This window comes from Schistocerca serialis, chromosome 6, assembly GCF_023864345.2.
Source record: "Schistocerca serialis cubense isolate TAMUIC-IGC-003099 chromosome 6, iqSchSeri2.2, whole genome shotgun sequence".
Lineage (NCBI taxonomy): Eukaryota > Metazoa > Arthropoda > Insecta > Orthoptera > Acrididae > Schistocerca > Schistocerca serialis.
In genome coordinates, this window is record NC_064643.1 from 125451081 (window position 1) to 125474913 (window position 23833).

The following is a 23833-nucleotide window of genomic DNA, read 5'->3' on the forward strand; positions in this document are numbered from 1 at the left end:
CCTCTCTGCAGTTTTAAAATCAGTTAAAGACCTGGTAAAGGAATGAAGGCAGAAAACAAGAAACCAGAATAGAAGCCTTGGAGGGAAAGACAACCCTAAGAACGAATCTGGAGCCGTCTGAGAGGCGAGAGAAGGAAAAAAACGTTAAGTTGCACTTTAAATTGCCTTTCCTGAAAATTAGGTTTTTTAGGGTTTATGTACCTTTTTCTCAGGATCTATGAAGTCTAGAACTACGAAATTTTGTGCACTTACTTTTACAAACTCAGTAAATGTTGCTCAGGAGTAAATTTTGAAATTATGATGGCAAGCTCAGATACGGGGTAAAATACCTGGAATTTGGCATGATTTTGTGTTATACTTACATAGTTATAATTAAAAATTATTAAAATTCTCCTATTCAATATGGTCAATACTATACGCAAAGTTATTAAACAGAGAAAATTTTGTAGAAATTTCTTGAGTAGTTTCTCAGAAAAAGATATATATATATATATATATTATATTTTGAAAATAAAATTTTTAAATTCCAAAAAAAGTTTGTCAACAAAGTTAATATTAAATCTGTTAATGTCATATAAAGCATGGTACATTTCATCGCCGGATATTTAAAATCGTGGATTTGCTGCATCTTTTAAATAGTGTGTGTTTTTCGTGAACTTCACCCCTTAAGGAGCGGGACAGACCCTCCGTGGTTTAATAATCGTGTTAGAAAACTATTACGTAAACAAAGAGCGCTTTATCACAGATTTAAACGAGTTGAAAATTTACCTGATAAACAAAAGATGAACGAAGCGAAACCGAGCGCACGGAGAGTGTAATATCCACGACACTATGTTCTAGCCACAAGATGTTAAAATGAACTAAGTGTACAAACTTCAACAAAGATTATCGATACTAGGTATAAAAAGACTGTATCGTGTAAAAATGACGATAATTATTTCATTATTTCTGTAATAATTTGATTTCTGTGTGAATTAAAACTATTATCGGAGAACCACATTCATAGACAACGACAATTATAATCTTTTTTGTTATCTGTGATAATTGTGGTTCAGTTGTTCTTCCTGTGCTAACCGATGAACTGTTGGGACGTGAGACGTGTGGAGGTCTGTAAGGAGAAAACCCGTAACGACACTATTAATTATTATTTGAAAAATAGAGTCGCTATTGTCTAGACGTGGATTTGTATTTATTTCAATTGTAATCCAATCTGAGTAATGTTTTTAAACTTTAATTATCAGCTCCGCAATTAGGAGTGCAGCTATTAGCGCTAGTAACTTACAGCGGAGTTTACTAGTGGCTGGTATAAAAAATATGAAGTAATTTCATTTAAAATTATTAGTGAATAATTTTAAATGGTAAAGAATAGAAAGCAAAATCCTTAAAGAATTTTATCTGAATATACTAACTTGATATAAAAGGGATCGAGAATAACAATAGTCAAACTGACTATCGTCTTTCTGCCGCCATGTTAGCAAAAATCTCTCCGCGGCAGTTTTTAATCGAGAATTTTAACAAACGTAAATGATGTTAGATATAAATGAATGGAAATGAATGTGCACCGGTGGTCCCGGATTTGCTTTAAAAGACAGAACACCGAATTCAACTCAGATTGAATCTTTAAAAACAGTGCTCACAGCACGTTACGTAATATCAATTTCTTATTTCCTGATGTATGAGGCCTAATTATTTCGGATGATTTACATGAAATACTTTAATAGGAGACATACGTCAGTGTTGTGCGTGGGTAGTATTTTGTGACTAAATGTTCTCTTTGCCAGAAAAAAGTGCTTCCATCTTAAGTAACAGTTGTGTAAAATCTGATAAGTGATATGCAATTTAGTCCCACTCACACGACTTTACAGGGAACATTTCTACACAACGTCAAGTGGAGATTTCTTTAGTGGAGTGACAAATATAAGCCGGGATAATCATTTTTGGGATCAAACGAATTGTTACGCTGCCAATTTATTTTTATATTTTTTGATCTACCTGAAATATCATTTATAAGTAATTAAAGCCATGAAATACTATAAACCGGTTCCGTCACAAGAGGAATGAGAAAAGCGTTCACCGACTTTGAAAGCTAATCTTTGCTAACCAATCAGACTAAGAACCCTACGCTCCATTGAGTCATAGTGCGAACTCGGAAACGACAGATGTTGAAATAAAGGATGAAGCAATAGAAAAGCGACTACAATCGCTCATTAGTGGAACGACATCTGGACCAGATGAGACACTTGTAAGATTTACAGAGATTAATCGAAAGAACTTGCTCCCCTTCTAGCACCAGTTTATTATACGTCTCAAGCTATGACGGGTACATCGCGAATCGAAAAACGTGCAGGTCATTCACGTTTTCAAGAAGGATAGTAAGACGGATGTACGTACTTCTAGATCTATATCGCTACCATCAATCTGTTGTAAAATTATGAGACATGTTTTATGCTCTCTTATTATGACGTTTCTGGAGAACGAAATTTCCCTCTGCAAAAATCAACATGGATTCCATAGACAGAAATCTAGTGAAACTCAGCTAGCTGTGTATCTCCACAATATCGACAGCGCTGAAGACATCGGTGCTCAGGCTCAAGCCATGTTTATTGACTTTTAGAAAGGCGTTTAATGAAGGCTCGCAATGCAGTTTAGTAACAAAAAAAGAAGAAAAAAAGCGCGAGCTCACCATGCATCGGACCAGATTAACGACTGTATTCAAGACTTCCTTCGAGGTAGAACTCAACACGTCACTCTTAACAATACAACGTATTGGGGGTATAGGTACAAATATTCTGATAATTGGTACCGTAACACGTACCAGCTCCAGTGTGTTACTTGTTTTTTCTCTGTGTTCTAAAAGTCTTCTTGGAAACGTGTCACATAATTTACTACCTGATGTTTTCTACACGCTCGTAACTGCACCACAAAGTGGACTACATTTGTCAGTACAAACTACCCGCTTTGCGTCCATGCATCCAAACTTCAGCACCTGATCTCCTGCCCAAGGCAAAAAAATGTTAATGGCTTGCTTGTACCATGCGCACTTGGATGTACAAATCAACCTAAAAACATGACTTATTACTCGTAATGGCTGTTATTTTTGATGTGAAAATAAAGTGAATACTGAAGTAATGTTGTTCAATAGACTGTCCTCAGTCATAAATAAAAATATCTGAACTTTACTCCTAATACGCAGTATACTGGGTGAGTCACCTAACGTTACCGCTGGACATATTTCGTAAACCACATCAAATACTGACGAACCGATTCCACAGAGCGAACGTGAGGAGAGGGGCTAGTGTAACTGGTTAATACAAACCATAAAAAAATGCACGGAAGTATGTTTTTTAACACAAACCTACGTTTTTTTTAAATGGAACCCCGTTAGTTTTGTTAGCACATCTGAACATATAAACAAATACGTAATCAGTGCCGTTTGTTGCATTGTAAAATGTTAATTACATCCGGAGATATTGTAACCTAAAGTTGACGCTTGAGTACCACTCCTCCGCTGTTCGATCATGTGTATCGGAGAGCAGCGAATTACGTAGGGATCCAAAGGGAACGGTGATGGACCTTAGGTACAGAAGAGACTGGAACAGCACATTGCGTCCACATGCTAACACCTTTTTAATGGCCTTTTTCACTGACGCACATGTACATTACCATGAGGGGCGAGGTAAACGTACACACATGGTTTCCGTTTTCAATTACGAAGTGGAATAGAGTGTGTCCCACTGGAAACGTGTCGACGTATGTGGTATCAGCATGATGGTGCACCTGCACATTCCGCAATTAACACTAGGCTGACCCTTTACAGGATGTTCGACGGGCGTTTCATAGGACGTGGAGGACGCATAAATTGGCCAGCCCGTTCTCCTGTTCTTACACCTCTCGACTTCTTTCTGTGGGGTACGATAAAGGAGAATGTGTACCGTGATGTGCCTACAACCCCAGAGGATATGAAACAACGTATTGTGGCAGCCTGCGACGTCATTACACCAGATGTACTGCAGCGTGTACGACATTCATTACGCCAGAGATTGCAATTGTGTGCAGCAAATGATGGCCACCACATTGAACATCTATTGGCCTGACATGTCGGGACGCACTCTATTCCACTCCGTAATTGAAAACGGAAACCACGTGTGTACGTGTACCTCACCCCTCATGCTAATGTACATGTGCGGCAGTGAAAAAGACCAATAAAAAGGTGTTAGCATGTGGGTGTAATGTGCTGTTCCAGTCTCTTCTGTACCTAAGATCCATCACCGTTCCCTTTGGATCCCTACGTAATTGGGTGCTCTTCGATTCACACGATCGAACAGCGGAGGAGTGGTACTCAAGCATCAACTTTAGGTTACAATATCTCTGGATGTAATTAACATTTTACAATGCAACAAACGGCACTGATTACGTATTTGTTTATATGTTCAGATGTGCTAACAAAACTAACGGGGTTCCATATAAAAAACGTAGGTTTGTGTTAAAAAAACATACTTCCGCGCATTTTTTTATGGTTTGTATTAACCAATTACACTAGCCCCTCTCCTCACGTTCGGTCTGTGGAATCTATTCGCCAGTATTTGATGTGGTTTACGAAATATATCCAGCGGTAATGTTAGGTGACTCAACCTGTATATAAATGATCTTGCCGGAAGCTCCATAAGGGTATTCGCAGATGTGGTTGTCCTTAAAAAGGTAATGAAAAGGCTAAAGCACTCCATATTCAGGCCACACGTGGCCCATCGGGACCATCCGACCGCCGTGTCATCCTCAGATGAGGGTGCTGATAAGAGAGGCGTGTGGTCAGCCCACTGCTCTCCCGGTCGTTACGATGGTTTAGTGTGACCGGAGACGCTACTATTCGGTCGAGTAGCTCCTCAATTGGCATCACGAGGCTGAGTGCACTCTGAAAAACGGAAACAGCGCATGGCGGCGCGGATGGTCACCCATCCAAGTGCCGGCCACAGCCGACAGCGCTTAACTTTGATGATCTGACGGGAACCAGTGCATCCACTGCGGCAAGGCCAGAAAATTGTAGCGATTTGCAGTAAGTCGTGCAGGTGACTGATAAACGGTGGAGTGACTACCAATTGACCCTACACGTCAATAAATGTAACATACTAAACATACATAAGAGAAAAAGTCCACTAATGTGCAACTACATTGTTAAAGTCATAGAGACAGTAACAACCGCAATCCAGAAGCAACCATATGGAGCGACCTTAAATGGAATGACTATATAAACAAATAACAAGAAAGGCGAATACCAGATAGAGTACCTTAAGAAAATATAATTCGTGCACGTATACCTGTTCGACTGATCGTTTAGTCGGCGCGAGACAGATATGCGCAACAAACTCCAGTGGCAAAAGCTACAAGAGAGGCGTTGTGCGTGACGCAGGAATGTTCCGGGAGAGATGAACAACACCGTATTTCCGCCTCCATACGTCTCGTGAACTGATCACTACGAGAAAATTTGAGAAGTTAGAGCTAATACGGAAGTTTACCGATAATCATTCTTCCCACGCGTCATTCGCGGATGGAACAGGGAAGAGGGGATCAGTCATTGGTACTGGAAGTACCCTTCGCCACTCACTTGAGGACTACGGATGTAGATGAAGTGCCTTCTTCCCTTGTTTGCTTTAACAGAAAGAGAAAATAACGCAGGAACATCAAAATATCTTATGAAAAGAGGACATGTGCACATCTTGTCGCACTTGATCAGCAGGATAAGTGTCAAAAATTCACATCCCTCATCTATGACTGCCTCCTACCTCCAGGATATTGACAGTATGTAACTTCTACCGGGAGTCCTCAAGGAAGAAAGGAACATTTGTTGATGTGTGCCCCGATACCAGTTGTTGGTATAGCAATAACGCTATGGAAGTCACCTTGCAACAGTATTCCTTCAAATCTTTCGTGAAAGAACTACGTAACAAGATAAACGCTTGTCTGACTGTTGCGAGGGTTTCTCTCCTCCTTGAAGTTGTCTTTTGACTCGTTTCGGAGGGACCCCGCCTTCCGCCCAACTTTTCCAGTGAAATGACGATTCCTACTATTACTTAGTAACTGGTGGAGGTAGGTTTACAAACAGGGTTTATTATCCCAATTACTAATCGGTTTAGCATCTGAACGACAATAAACTCATATCACCATGTAACAACGTAATTAACCCTCTTTGCGGTGTGCTGACCACATGCCCCTCCGTATCCGCAACCAGTGACACCTATCGGTTGAGTATGACACGGCGGTCGGTCGGTGCCATTGGACCTTTCGAGACCTGTTCGGACGGTGTTTGGTTTAGTTTATTGACTCTCTTTACCATTCCGAGTCAAAATACATTTCCTTGTTACACATAGATCTATTTAGTTGATTCTCACCTGCCTATTCGGACGCCACGATCAGCCGTCCGACGCGAGACTTGGTGAAAACCAGTAATAAAACAGTGAAAGCGCCTACGTGAAGTGGGGTGGTATAAGATAAGACCCAGAACACTTATGTGATTTGCTGTGACGCTGGGTGCCTCTAGATTGGGCAGAGCGGAGGCTATCACAGCGGAAGGGGTGCAAACGGAGGAGGAAGCTAAGTTGGTAAACTTTGGAGTGAGGATACAACGCCATCCGTTAGGACGAGTGAAAGTGAATGGCATTATACCGACTAGCCCGCCCGTTCACGTAAATGGACAATTTTGTTGTTCATTTGGGTTTTATTATGCACAGGTTTCTTTAAGCTACTGGGTTTTTATATTGTGGCTTTTATCACCTATTTGATTTGTTTCCTCATTTCAATGTGCTCATTAATATTTTAAAATTTGTCTTAGTTTACTTTTCTACGCACCTTTCGTATTGCTAACATCACTTTATACATTTTGAATGTGAACGGGCAGGCTAGTTGGTCTCATGGCGTTTACCTCCAGTCGTTCTAACAGACGGCCATAATATCGTTACACTAAAGTTTACCAACTTCGCTTCCTCCTTCGCGTGCGTCGCTTCTTGCCGTGCGCTCGCTTGCGGTGGTCGCCTCCACTCAACCCAGTATAGCTGCATTCGGGGTCGCAGCACGCGACGCAAGTGTCTTATACCAGGCCTCTTCACCCAGGCAGTTCCTCTGTTTTAGTGGTTGCCATGTTATTGCAAGGCACCCTCTTCTCACTTTTCACCGTTCTAGCCCGATCACTGTCGGAATTTTATTAATGATAGTCCTCATCCTTTTACATAGTACACTACTGACCATTAAAATTGCTACACCAAGAAGGAATGCAGATGGTAAACGGGTATTCATTGCACAAATATATTATACTAGAACTGACATGTGATTGCATTTTCACGCAATTGAGTGCATAGATCCTGAGAAATCAGTACCCAGAACAACCACCTCTGGCCGTAATAACGGCCTTGATACGCCTGGGCATTGAGTCAAACAATGCTTGGATGGCGTGTACAGGTACAGCTGCCCATGCAGCTTCAACTCGATACCACAGTTCATCAAGAGTAGTGACTGGCGTATTGTGACGAGCCAGTTGCTCGGCCACCATTGACCAGACGTTTTCAGTTGGTGAGAGATTTGGAGAATGTGCTGGCCAGGGCAACAGTCGAACATTTTTTGTATCCAGAAAGGCCCGTACAGGACCCGCAACATGCGGTCGTGCATTATCCTGCTGAAATGTAGGATTTCGCAGGGATCAAATGAAGGGTAGAGCCAGGGGTCGTAACACATCTGAAATGTAATGCCCACTGTTCAAAGTGCCGACAATGTGAACAAGAGGTGACCGAGAAGTGTAACCAATGGCAACCCTCACCATCATTATGCTGTAAACAGAACCTGGATTCATCGGAAAGAATGACGTTTTGCCATTCGTGCACCGAGGTTCGTCGTTGAGCGCACCATCGCAGGCGCTCCTGTCTGTGATGCAGCGTCAAGGGTAGCCGCAGCCATGGTCTCCGAACTGATAGTCCATGCTGCTGCAAACGTCGTCGAACTGATCATGCAGATGGTTGTTGTCTTGCAAACGTCCCCATCTGTTGACTCAGGGATCGAGACGTGGCTGCATGATCCGTTACAGCCATGCGGATAAGATGCCTGTCATATCGACTGCTAGTCGTACGAGGCCGTTGGGATCCAGCACGGCGTTCCGTATTTTCCTTCTGAACCCACCGATTCCATATTCTGCTAACAGTCATTGGATCTCGACCAACGCGAGGAGCAATGTCGCGATACGATAAACCGCAATCGCGATAGGCTACAATCCGACCTTTATCAAAGTCGGAAACGTGATGGTACTCATTTCTCCTCCTTACACGCAGCATTACAACAACGTTTCACCAGGCAACGCCGGTCAAAAAAAATGGCTCTGAGCACTATGGGACTTAACATCTGTGGTCATCAGTCCCCTAGAACTTAGAACTACTTAAACCTAACTAACCTAAGGACATCACACACATCCATGCCCGAGGCAGGATTCTAACCTACGACCGTAGCGGTCGCGCTTCTCCAGACTGTAGCGCCTAGAACCGCTCGGCCACTCCGGCCGGCGCAACGGCTGTCAACTGCTGTTTGAGTATGAGAAATCGGTTGGAAACTTTCCTCATGTCAGTATGTTGTAGGTTTCGCCAACGGCGCAACCTTGTGTGAATGCTCCGAAAAGCTAATATTTTGCATGTCACAGCATCTTCTTCCAGTCGGTTAAATTTCGCGCCTGTAGCAGGTCATCTTTGTGGTGCAGAAATTTTAATGGCCAGTAGTGTATTACATACATAGTATGTAAAGATAATTTTTTAGCGCACTTCCATTGTTTGTTTTAGTAACTGCACCTGATGATAGGTATTTGTTAGCCCGGAACCGGTCGACATTCCATACTAGTTGATACGTTACGCCCTTGGCGCCAGTTGCTTCTCTGTATCCATTTAAGATCTCTGCGATCGACTCTGTATCGCGTGCCTGCAGTTTTCCTCTTTGGTCGCTTTTCGGATATTAACGCGCACGACGGTGTGGGGAGAGGGCTGGTTTTGGTCGGTTGGTTGGTGCTCCGGTGTGCAATCTGGTTGCCGGCGGTCGCTCTTTGCGCGCTCTCTGCCTCTTCCTGTCACGTGGGCAATGGGTCTGCTGATTCACATGTGCATGCGGTCGGCGAGTGTGTGCTGCGTCCAGTGAGAGGGCAATGGTCTCATCTGTGCTGATAAACGATGTTCACGTGTGAAGGTGGCTCCAGAATGTATCAGTCTGCAACAAGATACGCTACAGAATCAAACGTGTTTGGACGTCCATGTTATCTGTTTTGTGTTGACCATTGGTGCACAACTTATTGGACAGTGGTTGGCTGTGTGAATGAGATTTGCCTGTTTTGGACGCACTTGATATACGGGCAATGAGTATCTATCTAAGCGCGTTTCTGTGCACTCCGAAAAAGCCACAGGCTAGATTTTCTGGCAGTTCTTTCTGCCTTTTGCTATTAAGTGTAATGCACCTATAGTGCATTCTTTTGTAAAATTAAGAGATTAAGCCTGTGACATTATTTTTCTTCTTGTATGTAGTTATTTTTTAGAATGATAAGACAGAGTATATGTTCTGCTTTCTAAACATTCTGCAGTGTTCTCGCGGTGAATGTTTATGTATTGTGGTTCTTGTGCAAAGGGTGGTTGAACTGTTGTTGTAGACAGTGATTTTGCAAGAGATTTAATTTGGCTGTTTTTAAATTTTTCTAATGTTTTAAGGATTGTGTTACTCTGGATACTGCCCAGTTGCTGTGTGGTTTTATGTTGTTGATTCAGTGGTATAATCAGCGGTGTGCGTCGTCCGTTGTAGCTGGTTGTTTAACTGGGCACGACGCCTTGGCGGCGGCCGGTTTGAATTGAAACTGATAGCGCGGTCGCTGAGGTTATCAGTGGACTCCAGTTCTTCGGCGAATTTTATGATTTGTTCCTGGTGATACCGAGGGGTCCGTCTTTCCTCCTCCACCGTTCCTTCAGCTCGATATGAGTTGTAGCTTTCGCGCACCTCTGATGTGCCGTCACTTGTCACTGAAATTTTGTTATACCTGAAAGATGTCTTTCATTGTACTGGGTTTTTAATATCTTATTGATAAAGAGAAATTGTGAGTATTTCTGCTGTTATATCTTCAAAGGTGTCCTGATTCTGTGGGAGTTTGTCTCAGTAAACTATTTTTTGTTTGCACGATTCTTAAGATTTATGTAAAGAGGGTTTTAAAATGATTTATTGTTTGCAGGTCAGTTGTGACGCCTGTAGACATTTTGTCTGTTTAGCAATCATTTCTAATTCTAGGTCAATTATGTATATCATTCTGGGGTAGCAGAAGTTTGCTGTTGTCATGCAACTGTTAAATAAAATCTATTGGAAATTACAAGCCAGAATTTGCGAATGATTGCTAATTATTGACTGGTTCTATTGAGTTGAAGTATCCTTGAGCGTGTGTCCCACGTCACACTAATATTATAAATGCGGATTTAGCTCTGCCTGTTACGTTTTCACGAATAAACAGCTGAACCGATTTTGATGAAATCGGGTATGGAGATAGCTTGAACGCCGAGGCAGAACATAGGCTACTGCAAAAAGTGTTTAGTATAAGATACTTAATGATTTCAAGAATAGAGCGCTATATATGAAACAATAATTATTCTTTGAAAAAGCTGTTTACTCTTTGACTTATGAACTTCATCATAGTTGTAAACACGCTTTTATTGTTTGTTTTGTTCTATATAATACGCTTCAATGTAACGAGTACAATACTTATATAATCCTCAACGTGTTTGATCCATACTTCTACTGAGCGATGTGGCACAATGGTTAGCTTACTGGACTCGCATTCGAGAGGACGACAGTTCAAACCTGCGTCATGATTTAGATTTTCCGTGATTTCCCTAAATCGCTTTAGGCAAATTCCGGGATGGTTCCTTTCGCATCCTTCCCGATGGAACCAATGATCTCGCTGTCTGGTCTCATCCTCCTAAATCAACCGTACTGCTATTCTGATCTCAGTCACAAGCCAGTCGCATTTTAACTGCAGAGAGTCACGCGTCTCATAGCTTCTGGGACGCTTGAAGTCTCAACAGTGACCTCATTTAAATTCCTTACGACAAACAGAGACACGTCGCGCCTTTATATATACAACGTGGGAGTCTTTTGGTCAGACTGCGTTTATTTACGATACTCAAGGGCAGCCGTGGTCAGCAGGCAGACCGTGAGGGCAGCTGACGTTATTGCACGTAGAAATGTTATAAAACTCGCACTGAATCGAATTTCAGATTATTCGTTTTCTTTCGTCGTCAGTTTAACGCTATTTAATAATTTTAAGAAGTCCACGTTTTATTTCAGCACTGTCAGTATCACTCATCGTAACAAAACTACTGATAAGCGCTTAAAGCTCATGGTCTTTTGGTTAGCGTTGCTGACCCTTGATCACAGGGTCATGGGTTCGTTTCACAGTGGAGTCGGATTTCCTCCGCTCGGGACTCTCTCTCTCTCTCTCTCTCTCTCTCTGTCTGTGTGTGTGTGTGTGTGTGTGTGTGTGTGTGTGTGTGTGTGTGTGTGTGTGTGTGTGTGTGTGCGTGCGTTTGTCTTTTTTCCTTATCATCATCGACGTGCGAGTCGCCGAATTGGCGTCAAATAAAAAGACTTGCACCAGGTGGCTGAATAGTCGGACGGGGTCTCCTGGCCAATAAAGGCATTCGCACATTTCATTTTGTTTTACTGATATGGGAGGGAAGAGAAGCTGCAGGTAACAGCCAGTTTAGAAATGAAAGCCGCACAACTCAAGCGGTGATTTCTGTGTCTGTCACAATTTACAAACAGCTGCAGCTCTGCTTACCACCATCTGTGGTGGTACTGGAATGGCATCAAAGATAATGGAATCATTTTCCGTCCAGCACAAACGGCACGAATGTAGATAGGGACGTACACTGAAGAGCCAAAGAAACTGGTACTTTTGCCTAATATCGTGCAGGCCCCCCGCGAGCATGCAGAAGTGCCGCAACACGACGTGGCAGGGACTCGACTAATGTCTGAAGTAGTGCTGGAGGGAACTGACACCATGAATCCTGCAGGCCTCCGCAAGAGTACGAGGATCCGAAGATTTCTTTTGAACAACACGTTCCAATGCATCCCAGATACGCTCAACATTGTTCATGTATGGGGAGTTTGGTGGCCAGGGCAAACGTCTAAATTGAGGAGAGTGTACACGGAGCCACTTTGTAGCAATACTGGACGTGTGGGGTGTCGCATTGTCCTGCTGGAATTACCGAAGTCCGTCGGAATGGACAATGGGAATTAATGAATGCAGGTGATCGCATGTGTGTCACCTGTCAGAGTCGTATCTAGACGTATGAGGGGTCCCATATCACTCCAACTGTACACGCCCCACACCATTACAGATCCTCCAACAGCTTGAACACTCCCCTGCTGATATGCAGGGTCCACGGATTCGTGAGGTTATCTCGATGCGCTCGATAGAATTTGAAACGAGACTCGTACGACCAGGCAAAATGTTCCCAGTCATCAACAGTCCAATGTCGGTGTTGAAGGGCCCAGGCGACGTTTAAAGCTTTGTGTCGTGCAGTCATCAATGGTACACAACTGGGCCTTCGCCTCCGAAAGCCCATATCGATGATGCTCCGTCGAATTGTTCGCAAGCTGACACTTGTTGATGGTCCCTCACTGAAATCTGCAACAATTTGCCGAAGTGTTGCGCGTCTGTCGCGATGAACGATTCCCTTCAGTCGTCATTGGCCCCATTCTTGCAAGATCTTTTTCCGGCAGCAGCGAATTCTGAGATTTGAAGTTTTACCGCATTCCTGATATTCACGGTACACTCGTGAAATCCCCACTTCATCGCTCGGGCGCCGACTCTAACACCATGTTTAAACTCTCCCAAACCTTGATAACCTGCCATTGTGCAGCAGTAACCAAGCTAACAACTGCGTCAGACGATGGTTGTCTTATGTAGCAGTTGCCGATCGCAGCGCCGTATTCTGCCTGTTCATATATCTCTGTATTTGAATACGCATGCTATACCAGTTTCTTTGGCGATTTAGATTGCAAAACGCTGCGCTATGAGGACCACATACCAGGCCTGGAATAATTCCGGGCCACTGGGTATTTTGGAAACAAGGGCTGGCGTCTGGTGTTGCGACACGGCAGGGTGCATGCCGCCTCCGGCTGCGGGCGGCGGCGGCGGTCAGGAGTCGCGGCGCGACTTCTGGCCAGGAATTCGCTGCGGCGAGCGGCGTCGCCCGGCCGCCTTTGCATTACAGCCCACTGAATAATGGATGCAGCCGGCACAGACACTACGCGGCCTCCGGAAAGGGACCACCAGACGCCGCCACACGCCATTCCTGTAGCCCACACTACCTTCTTTGTCCCTAGTTAACTCCCGTGTGCTCTCAGGTCTGTTTCAGAGGCATTTCATTGGTCATCCTGTTGTTTGTTCCAAACAACAAAGTAAAGCTGCTGCCCCCTACATGATGGAGACATTTCTTACCGTAATCAACTACATCATTCTAAGGGACGATAGCAAACTGACAGTATGCTTCCACAGAAGCTGCTATCTTTCATCTTTTCTCTTATGGATCCACGCAATCAGGTAGATGCAATATTTCTTGATTGCCGAAAAGAATTACATGTAGTTTATCAACGGGTTATGAAGTCCGCCACCGGTAGGTGAGTGGTCAGTTTGGCGCTAGCGGCCGTGCGAAGCGGAGGTCCGATACTTCCGCCTGTGCGGCGTGTGCGAGTGTTTGTTTACTTGTGGACTTAGTCTGCACGCGGGCTAGTAACACCGATCATGGCGAACAAGTACAGGAAAACTACATTACGATTCAATTTCTGCAAAGACTACGAACGACCAAAGGCTTTAGCAGTGGAACGATTCATTCGAGAGGACGTCAAGATACCGCCAAACGATATTATCGGAATTCACCTATCCATCGTTAGTCCCACGGTGTATGTTAAGATGGTAAATGACGCGGCGTGTGAGAGAATTCTACAGGCGACAAAAGCAGGTCTCCGATTTTGCCATAGCGACGGGAATGTCGGCACGGTAACTGTAGAACATGCTGGTCTGGGTATACGGACAATATGTGTTTTTGAGCTGCCATTTGAGCTCCCGGCTGACGAAGTTATCGAGGCTTTTAAGCCATACGGTACAGTACATGGTCACACAGCAGAACGCTGGACACAATTCGCCACATACCCCGTTCTTAAAGGAGTGCGGCAGATCACTATTGATCTTCAGAAGCATGTACCGTCCTATCTGACAATTGGTGGTTGTCGGGCGGTGGTGATTTACGATGGTCAACCACGTACATGTTCTGGATGTGGCCAGGAGGGACACCTCAGGTCGAACTGTATGCAACGGCAGATTACGCAACTGCCTTCAGATGTGCGGGAGCCGTCGCCGGCGATGACAGTACTACCGATCACCTATGCCAAAGCCCTCACTGCGTCCGCTGATGACCGAAAGGACACAGCCTCCGTGGAAGATCAAGATGGCACTCTCCAAAACCTTGTCGCAGACGTCGGGATGACAGAGCATGCTGCTCCGTCGAGCATACAATCTACGGCGACAACATCAGATGAGACCGAACTCCCACCCAGCACCCCGATAGTACAAGAAGCAGTTCCAGCCACTACGGATGCTGTTCCGTCTGAAACGCACTCTGAAACGACATCATTAGTTTCGACCGAACTCCCGCCAAGTTCAACGATGGGACTCGAGACACTTCCAGTTCCTACGGATGCTTTTCTGTCGGGCAGCCGTGATTCCCTGCAATCTGAGGACACGAACGGAAGATCACGCAAACAACGTTCTCCGAAAAGGAGGAAACGGCGTCGTCGCACGACATCTCCTAGGGATGACTCCCCTTGCCCCGACGACGATGTGCCTGTGGACCAAGACGACACAACAGCCTCTACGAAACAGGATGAGGCAATGGAAACTGTTCGATCCGACCCACAGCGGTCTGTCACATTGACGGTACCGGGACGTGGTGATGCTGAAGAGAAATCACAGCCAGTTGGCTCTCCAGACGCAGATGCTGTGGCTATGGACACGAATATATCACAGCCTAAAAAGATGTGGTATGAGGATATTGAGGAGGCGCCGGACGTCATACAGAGGCAGCCGGCACTCACGAAGACGGACTAATAATTGCTGAAGGTGAAGGGAGAGGGGCGAGAGAACGTCTTTTAACTCAGCCCCCGGCGCCGGTGCAGGGAGATGTTGTTGCGCCTCGACAGAGTGGGATTCAACGCCATGCGAACCGTATTGCGACATTAAATATCAATGACGTGCGTTCACCGGCCAAAATACACCTATTGAAGGAAACGGTTTGGGCATCTGATGTGGATATTGCTTTGCTGCAGGAAGTCCACGTAGCTGCACTTCCATACATCGCAGGCTACCAATCCTATTCGTCACATGGAGATCACAATGGGAGTGGGGTGGCAGTTTACGTGCGAGATGGCTTCCCAGTGGAACACGTGTGTTATCTTCCGTCGGCCAGGGGAATGGCTTTCACGACGTTTGGGACACGCATCATCAATCTTTATGCACCGTCGGGAAACAATCGGCGGCGGGAAAGGGCGCGATTTTATGCAGAAGACATTGCTCCACTATTCCATGGACGTTCTGAATGTGTAATAATTGGTGGAGATTTCAACTGTGTTCTCAGCCAGAAAGACCAATGGCCGCAAGCAAACATCAGCCAGGAGTTGCGAATCGTTGTCAACGACCTCGTACTTAGTGACACGTAGGAATTACGACATGGAGCTGCACCGGGATACACCTATGTGACAAGTCATTCGGCGAGCAGATTAGATCGCATTTATATCTCACGGGCTCATGCAAATGATGTCCAGGACGCGGAACGCTGGCCATTGGCATTTTCCGATCACAGCGCTTACATCTGTACGGTGCTTCTTCCCCGTAGAGAGGTGTGGAACAGTAAGGCCCCGTGGTAACTAAACATTCAACATCTACATGATCCTGAATGCCGTCAAGGGATCCTTGAGACATGGACGATGTGCGAGCGAAGGGTTGGAAGGTATGCGACGAAGCTTGATTGGTGGCTGACCTGTGCTAAACCGGCGCTTCGCCGTACGTTCATCTCATATAGCAGGGAAATGGCAGAATGGCGCCGCCGTACCACCGACTTTTATTTTGCAGCACCGCGCGACCTGGATGATGGCCCGCCGGGACAGGACATCTGGATCGAACGCAAAAGGATAAAAGCTAAACTAGTGGCTTTAGCTCGGAAACATCTTCAGGGAACCATGGTGCGCGCCAGATGTCACGATACGATAAGGCACGAGATTCCTTCCATGCACCACGTCGTGAATGAACGAAAGCACCGACGACGCGTTTTGGTACGGGAGTTAATCACCCGCGAAGACCGAAGAGTGACGCGTCAAGCGGACATTGTCTCTGCATTCGTCGACCATTACCAACACATCTATCGGGAAGAAGCATCCTCTTTCGATGACCTCGACCGTATAGCCACGTCCGTTTCCCGTACACTGACGGTGGAAGCCGCGGGAACCTTACTGGAAGCCATTAGCTGTGAGGAAGTACATGATGCGATCGAACAAGGTGCGTTGAATCGGTCCCCAGGCATTGATGGGCTTCCTGCTGAATTCTATCGCGAATTTCGCAACGAAATGGCACCGCGATGGACGGAAATGTACAACGAGATGTTAAATTCCGATGCGCCTATTCCACCGGCTTTTATGGAAGGCCTCCTGGTGCCAGTACATAAACCGAAGCCAGGAATTACGGTCACACATTATCGCCCCATCACCCTGCTTAATGCCGACTATAAGATCTTTGCACGGTTGCTAGCGTCCCGATGTCGTATGTTAATTTGTAGCGTTCTCTCTCCGGAACAGACGACACCGGGTGGATCGGTGAATGTGCAAACAGCTACTGGCGAATGCCGTGATGTGATAGCGCTGGCGGAGGAGTGCCGGCTTAAAGCGGCGATGGTGGCGGTTGATTTTGACAGTGCATTTGATAAGGTGCGCCACAACTATCTGTATGCTGTACTGGAACAAATGGGTTTTCCAGACCGTTTTACTGGTCTCATTAGAAGGATTTACGGGGGCGCACAATCCTTGGTACAGGTTAATGGGCGTATAGCAAGGCCCATTCAAATTCGACGATCCATTCGCCAGGGCTGCCCTCTTTCGATGCTGCTGTTCGCGATAGCGTTGGAACCATTAATTGGGAGGCTCACCAATTCTCTTTCTGGGATGGAACTACGGGGCTACACCTTCAAATGTCGTGCCTATGCGGACGACCTCCTGCTGCTCGTTCGTTCTGAGGAAGAGGTGAAGACGGTCCTTGAACTGTTGTTGGACCACAGTGTGATCGCGGGTAGTGCAGTGAACATGAACAAATCGGCGGCAATGCCGGTGGGAAGGGGCCTTACGCCGGAAGAAATCAGTCCGTTTCCTTATGTGCAACGATTCCGCTATCTTGGCATAGACTTTACCTCATCTGTAAAACATACTGCAGCAGTTAACTACCGACGTATTTTACAGACAACACGTACCATGGTCCGACAACATCTCCTACGGCGCCTTGATCCTTTGCAGCGAGTCGAGTACCTGAACACTTATGTGGTTTCTCGAATGGTGCATATTTCGCAGATCCTGCCCCTACCACTCACGCTCGGACGTCGACTTCAATCAGCACTAGGCTATTTCGTGATGATTGGATCGCCCCTCAAGGTGCGATACGCAACGCTCACTCTCTCTACGGACAAGGGGGGACTCGGACTTACGAATGTTCACTGCCGTGTGACGGCGCTCCTTCTAGCCACAATGTATAAGCAATGGCGTAGCGGGCGTGATTCCCTTACATCCCGCCTACTGGATCTCCTGGTTCCAGCGTCCCTCACACCTCCGGTGGCGGTGGGCAACATTACGCCACATTTTGCGCATGTCTCAACATTTATCGTGGAACTTTGTTATATCAGAGACGAGCTTCCGCGCACGAGACCGCCATGCGCGAAGGATTTTTATGTTTGGCTGCTACGACGGATAAGTTGTAATGTAATTGAACTGAAACACCCCAGGTTGCATTGGCCGAAGATTTGGAGACATGTGCACCAAAAATTCTTTCCTACCTTCGTTCGGGCACTGTGGTTCTCTGTCGCCTGTGGCAAGTTCAACACCCACCAACGGCTCCATGCAATTGGACTAATGGACACTCCACTATGCCCGAAATGTCACCAAGTGGATGACGACCATCACCGCTTAACTTGTATCGCGGTGGAGGACGTCTGACTCCTAGGAAGACAGATGGTGGCTTGCTACCTCCGTGTGACCCCGCAACATATTACACCAGCTTCCTTCTTACATCCGGAGAGTGACTACTTGCCGGCGACTAAATCACAGTCGATCATCTGGATCAAAGGTTGGACGATCGCGTACCTCTATGGGGATACTGCCACGTCGCGACTTGACTTTTGGTATTTCTTGCAGCAAGCCCACAGTGAGGTTCATAGATGGTCACACTATCGGAAAACCTTTGCCAATTATCTTCAGGCAGTCTTCCTTGACCCCCCACGCAGTTGGAATGTGCCGGGTGCGGTCGGTGTGCACATTTGACAGCTGATGATGAACCTCACGCTTCTCTCACCACTCACTATGTAATGCACATACTATACGATGAAATGGTCTATATGTTCCTTTTAACAAAGTGATCCTTATTGAAAATAAATAAATAAATAAATAAAAACAAAAAAAAAGTGGTCAGCGCGACGGAATGTCAATCCTAAGGGCTCGGGTTCGATTCTCCGCTGGGTCGGAGATTTTCTCCGCTCACGGACTGGGTGTTGTGTTGTTCTAATCATCATCATTTCATCCACATCGACGCGCAAGTCGCCGAAGTGGCGTCTAATCGAAAGACTTGCACCCGGCGAATCGTCTACCCGACGGGTGGCCCTAGTCACACGACTTGAAAAAAACGGGTTATGAAAAGAAAAATTTGTGAATGGTGTGAGGACTTCTTAGCCATCGTCATCATTAAAGTGAACACTCGTAGTGGAGTAGGTTCGTCTTCCACTCATCTCTGTGTCCGATGCGAGAGGTACACAGTTTGCCGATGTAATGACGTCTGGTCCCACGTGGAGCAGCTTGTGTCCTTCCATCTCTGCTCAGCATTTTCATTTCAGTCGCTGTTTTGGGCTGTATTATTCGAGGGGAAGCGCCCCCAGTGAATTAGTGAGCTCCAGGATGAATGGTTAAACACTGTAAACATTAATGTGACACATCTTCGTGATAGCCTTGATTACGTCCTTATATCGTCTCCTCTGATCACCCACACAGCGAAAATTGATTACTGGCCACGTGGACAACACGCCCCAGCCATTGTAACTGGCTTCTTAAAACCATCGCTTCTACGTGAACTGCATCCTATGTCCATCTTAACTGGTATCTTGAAACCGTCGGAGTTGTGTATGCCTGTTCAAGGATACTGACATTTGTGCGTCTGTCTTGCCATTTTATATGCAGAATCATCATCAGTCATCGCTGGTGATATTAAAGAAAGGAAGGAAAATTAGTTTGAACATCCCGTTGACGTTGAGGTCATTAGGGACGAAGCACAAGCTCCGATTGTATCAAGGATGGGGAATGGAAAATTGTATCAAGAAAGGGTAAGGAAATCGGCCGTGCCCTTTGAATGGAACCATCGCGGCATTTCGATTAAATGCATTCGCAGTTGCGAATATGGTCAACCATCAACTGTGTAATGGAATAACGACAGTGAAAATTTATGCCGGACCGGCACACGAGTTGGATCACTCGCTTATCGGGAGCAGTGTCTTGCCATTTGGCTATCCGTGCATGACTCACGGCCAGACCCAAAATTCCATATGTCGTCAAACATGCTTCTACAACCTGTACTCGTAGATCCATGATGTACATTCTCGCACATGCGAGACATTTTACTTGAAAGCCGCTTGCCCGGTGTCGGCGGATAAATACGATATTGCAGTGTCTGTGTTATTCTGAACTACGATGCAAAGTTCCTTTGGACGTGCTTTGCGAATATAGACAACCACCAGTTGCATATTAGAATGCCGACAGTGAAAATTTGTGCCGGTCCGGGACGGGAACCCGGATTTCCCGCTTATCGCGAGCCGTTCGGCATGAATTTTCACTGTCGTCATTCCATTATGCAACTGGTGGTTGTCCATATTCGCAACTGCGAATACATTTAATGTATTTCCTAACGGCTGTACTCGCCGCAGAGCCTGTTCCTTTGGACATACATGAGTGTCCAAAGCAACTTTGCACCGAAATTCAGAATAACACAGGCACTAACATATCGTATCCTGGCATTTACCTGGAGCGATTTAGGGAAATCACGAAAAACCTAAATGTGGATGGTCGGACGTGGGTGTGAACCGTCGTCCTCCCGAATGGGAGTCCAGTGTTCTAATCACTGCTGATGATATTGTTCCAGCTTTTTAATACGTCGTATGTAACATGTCCACAATTCAGATCCATAAGGCAGGGTGAGCATTACAACTGAATTGTATCCGAGGATCTTTGTTGCAACACTCACGTAATGACAGTCAAATACTCGGAACCCTAGTTTCGAAAAGGATTCTCCATCACTGTTAATTCTGTGCTGGATTTCCGAATCTGTACTTGTACTTCCTGCGGGGATGTTACCAAGGTAAGGAAAAGTGTTAACTACTAAAAACACACTCCATCGATAGTGACACTGATATTTACCGTTCTTCCCGAGGTGCTGACTGGGGACGTAACAGTGTATCACTGATGTTCAGTTTCGGACCAATATGTTTACATCATGTGCTGGATGCATGCAGGACTAACCTCATTCCTTCTTAGGACTCTGCTGCAACTACGTTGTATCAGCGTAATGTAACTCAACTAATGCTGCAGTAAATGTTTGAGTTCTTGCTTTTAGGAGGTCCAAACTAAACAGTTTCCCAACCATCTTGTAAGTTAACTCTATTCCTGGAGTTAGTGAAAGAGGATTTCTTAGTAGGGGCAACGCAGTATTTTACTGGTAAAATTTAACAAACCTCGAAGTGCAATGAAATCCCTGCCAGTTTCCATAAAGAATCTGCGGATGAATTAGCCCCCTCTTTTTACCATAATACGCCGTATATAAAATTTTTTTCTTTAAAGAAACTAAATTTATCCAATAGCTGAAACAAAGCGTATACAAGATGGGTAAGAGAAACGATCCAATGTCGTTGACATCCTCATGTCATTGAGTTTTAAAAATTGAGCTCAGACGTGATGAGGGCTCTTGAACAAAATGACTTTCTCCAGGCAAACTAACAAGTTAAAAAAAAAAAAAAAAGGCTCTGAGCACTATGGGACATAACATCTGAGGTCATCAGTGCCCTATAACTTAAAACTACTTAGACCTAACGAACTTAAGGACATCACACACATCCATGCCCGAGGCAGGATTCTAACCTGCGACGGTCGCGGTCGCGCGGTTCCAGACTGAAGCGCCTAGAACCGCTCGGCCACGCCGGTCGGCAAATCTGCAAGGATTCCAAATCAGTGATTCATGTAAAACTGATAAGCTAGCACTAGTACATCGTTGAAGCATTTGTATTCTTGTTTTTAAAAAGCTCTACGTGAATTTCTTACTGTCACAATAACGCTGTGGGCACACGAGACAAAAAAATCAGTCACTCCGGAAGATATCACGCTAACGCTCTGTTAAGACGAATCTAGCATTGATAATGGCCGGACTCACTCATTACAGCTAAAAAAATGGCCCAAATGGCTCTGAGCACTATGGGACTTAACATCTATGGTCATCAGTCCCCTAGAACTTAGAACTACTTAAACCTAACTAACCTAAGGACATCACACACATTCATGCCCGAGGCAGGATTCGAACCTGCGACCGTAGCGGTCACGCGGTTCCAGACTGAAGCGCCTAGAACCGCACGGCCACACTGGCCGGCTTCATTACAGCTAGGCAGAAAGTGTACCATATTGAGCTATACCTACTCATTCGTGATTTGATCCGGCAAAGCTAACAAAATGTGGGGGCATGTTGATTGCAACGTTTCGTCCGGTGTTGCAATCAGTTCCAGACATTTTCTGTAGGATTAATATCGGATGATTTAGTATGCCAGTCGAGCTGCCACAGGGAATATATGCTACCAATTTAGTTCAATGACAGGAATTTTATTTTATTGAAGGATGTGTGTGTCATTGTAATGTACTTAAACAGAATTTGTTGCGATACAAACTCCTCTTCATTTAATAAATATTATCATTTTAAGGACGAAATAATTATTCTATGATTGTGATGTTTATTCTTTGAAATTGATATTCGTCTCGAGTGGCGGAGTTTTTGGTATTGCATTGTAGTGCCACTGTTCAGTTTTTAGTGAGATTAGTACGAAGTTGTCGGAAAATCGCCACGAAGTATTGTATGGCAGTGGAAATCAATATAAACGCAGGGTTCCTACGAAAGTAATATACAATGGCTGCAGCATACATTTATGGAAGTTATTATGAAAGTAGTTGATACATATAAGTCATAAACAGTAGTGACGGCATTACATAGTTCCTTTCATAACAACAGTAACAAAACAAGGCGTTTGCATTTCCTAGATGGAAATTGGTATAAAGGCCCTCACTTTCCTGTTGTGTTATTGTATTGTTTGTGCATTGACCAACCTCCGTTGTTCCCCGTTATCTCACAAATTCTCTTCGGCGTTCATTTGGCTGTGATTTGTGGTTCTTGTAGTGAAATTATCATCCACTCTTCTCGTATCGCTCTTTTCAGCTCACACACGGCATCAAATTTCTGCCATTGCTATAAACACGACGTGAAAGTATTCCCCAAAGATTTTCCACGGGGTTCAGATCCAGGCTACGTGCAGGCCATGGCAAGCCATCGATATCTTTATCTTAAAACCACACTTTTCATGTGCAGAAACCTGGACAGATGCATTATCTTGTTGAAACCTTTATACTTCCGTCCCCTAGGTCCTCATACATTCTATGTCTAGCATCTTAGTGTACTCGTTAGTGTTCATTCTATTGTTTACCAAAGCAGTGGGTGATTTACCTTTTTTTGGAAAACGCTGCCCAAGTCATGAAACAAATTCCTTGCTGAACGATGGGATAATTTTATTTATCTCATGTACAGATTTTCGGGCCGTTCCCGCAGTGCATCGTCAAGTTCACGCTTTGTTTGAAATTTCGTTATCTTACGGCTTCCAATTCTGTAGCACTTTTTGAAGTTATGCAACCATCCATTGCTTCCCTTTAATAACTGTAATCTATGTCGCGGAGGTGGTCACTATCATGCACATTCTGTAAATTGTATCAAGCATCCCTTGAAAATCCATAGTTTTTCTTATGCACTATACGGTCATACTGCTGCGGATTTTTTGGAAATCTGTTCAGAATTATTTTTTACTATGCTGCGCATGACCCTTCATGTACGTAATTATGCTCCTTGAACAATGATTGTCCTATACTACGTTTCCCTGGTGATGGTATTTGTGCCTCCCTGCCCGACAAGGATGATGAAGTACATGGCTTGACACCTGTTCAAGTATCACTTTCACTTGTTAAGCAGGTATCGTCATCATTGTACTCATTATACAGGGTGGTCCATTGATAGTGACCGGGCCAAATAAATATCTCACGAAATAAGCACCAAACGAAAAAACTACAAAGCATGAAACTCGTCTAGCTTGAAGGGGGAAACCAGATGGCGCTATGGTTGGCGCGCTAGATGGCGCTGCCATACGTCAAACGCATATCAATTGCGTTTTTTTTTAAATAATAACCCCCATTT

General features: G+C 45.0%; 1 protein-coding gene across 3 annotated transcripts in view; it reads right to left on the reverse strand.

Moving 5' to 3' along the window:
• Window positions 1-23833, reverse strand: part of LOC126483960 (inactive dipeptidyl peptidase 10) — a 1424293-nt gene that overhangs the window by 35327 nt on the left and 1365133 nt on the right. The window lies entirely within an intron of this gene.